Genomic DNA, 1,964 nt, shown 5'->3' on the forward strand with positions numbered 1-1,964 from the left:
AACAATTATTGAAGATTTCCAGAGGACTTCACCATTGAAATTCACCAGAGCTATAGTGAAACTGACAATGCCCACGTGCATGGTAGCTGGATGCTGGAATACATCGGGTAAAAGTTAAAAAAAGAGTTATTTCATCTTTCGGATTCATTATCCTCCACGGATTTGTCGTTGGATTGCCAACTTGAGGAGGTGTCATGTTTCGTTTAACGTGTCTAACCCACATGCAGAACACTGCAGAGGCAGGAGAAAAGTTCAAAGGTTTATTAAAGATGAATGTACAAGTTTTATGATCAGGTTCAAGAGGGGAACTCGTCTGGTCACGAGTGGGTTCTGAAAAGGTACACAGATTTATCAGATCCAGGAAGGGACTGGACTGGTCACGAGTGGGTTCACTGCAGAGGAAGACAGAGGGGTTAGTGGAGGTCCAGGTAATTTGCAGGATGAGAGCGTGCAGGGCTGTACCTGTTCTGGAGTAGAGCTGAGCGGCTGAGGGGGGGAACCTTGAGGGTCCAGAGGCTGTCGGCAGGCTGAGGGCTTGGCTGAGGCAGAGCTATTGGGTGCAGGCAGATCACTGATTAGAGTTTCCTTCCAGTATCTTCTGAGAGCGGGCAGGCAGGTCTTAGACAGAAACTGTTCTCCAGAGTTCTTCTGAGAACGGACAGGCAGATCTCCGGCAGAGAAACTCTTCAGGGTTTCAGGTTACTGGCAGATTCAATCTAGGAAGCAGAGAGGAGAAAACAGATCAGGTTCAGGTTCTCAAGGAGTCAGAGTTTCAGACAGGCTGGTTGGCTCAGGCTTGCTAACCGTTACTGGCAAACACTCTGGCACTGGAGAGAAGTCCTCCGCCTCCTTAAATACGGATCTCTGATGAGCAGATGAGAGACAGGTGGTGCAATCGGCTCAGGCTCCAGGAGATCTCGTACGCCCTCTGGTGGAGAAAGTGGACAGACCTCCAGATCCCAACAGGAGGGAGGATTTGCCATTGAACTTCTGGCCAGAGAAAAAAATCCAGAACCGATCGACAAGAAACTCAGGAACCAAAAACTAGGAGACCCTAGTGAGAAATAATCCGGAGTAATGGAGGAATGAGGAGAATCCGGCAAACAGTAACTACAGAGCAGTATGGGGGTCTTCGATTTTAAAGGATGCATCCTCCAAGGACCCGGTCTATCTGGACCGGATACTTTGAGGTCTGTGAAAATAAGGAGGCCAGAAGAGTTTTGGCTGTGAATTCAAACAGGTCCAGCCTTCCGTGGCTTTCACCGCTCGTACACTCTGTCGCCTAGCAACCGTGAGAATTGACACACAAGGCAGGAAAATAACTAATACCGAACTTTTCAAAACTGTGGCCATGGACTGGTGTCCTCACCAAGTATGTTCTCGAGAAAAACTCAGGAAAGTCTGGACTCGAGAACGGGAGCACGCAGAATAAATATGGTTGAATTGGAACAGAACAGTACTCTTGACATCACCACACGCTCCTCTCGTCTGGAGCTAAATTTCAACTCCTGTTATTAATAGTCTCTAGATAATAATAAATTCTAACTTTTTCATTTAGTGGGGAAATAATAATGAACACAGTCAGATAAACACAAATCAAATGAAAACAAAAAAATAACCATCAAAGCCAGCCATCCTTCACACACGGCAGAGGGCTGCTGCAGACGGGCTGCAGTTAGACCTGGCAGCCGTTAGCCTCAGAACTCGCCCGGATGCCACGGTCCTCTCAACTTTGGAAATCTTTTTTTAAATTACCCATTAAATCGGTAAATGGACCATATAGTGATAACCTGACTTCGCATATCCATCTGGAAACCTTCCATTGAAGTAATTTTGGGAAGGGGCGAAAATACTGGTTAGCTGATTGGCCTATGTTGGTGATAGACGGGCCAAATAAACCAGTCAGATCAACGACACATATGACGTAACAGAGCCACGAAGAAGAGGAGCCAATTGATAGATCA

General features: G+C 46.6%; 1 protein-coding gene across 1 annotated transcript in view; it reads left to right on the plus strand.

Annotated features, from left to right (window-relative positions):
• Nucleotides 1-1,964, plus strand: part of LOC107096604 (calcium/calmodulin-dependent protein kinase type II subunit beta-like) — a 117,067-nt gene that overhangs the window by 49,070 nt on the left and 66,033 nt on the right. The window lies entirely within an intron of this gene.

Source organism: Cyprinodon variegatus, unplaced genomic scaffold (assembly GCF_000732505.1).
Source record: "Cyprinodon variegatus isolate N-32 unplaced genomic scaffold, C_variegatus-1.0 Scaffold636, whole genome shotgun sequence".
Taxonomy (NCBI): domain Eukaryota; kingdom Metazoa; phylum Chordata; class Actinopteri; order Cyprinodontiformes; family Cyprinodontidae; genus Cyprinodon; species Cyprinodon variegatus.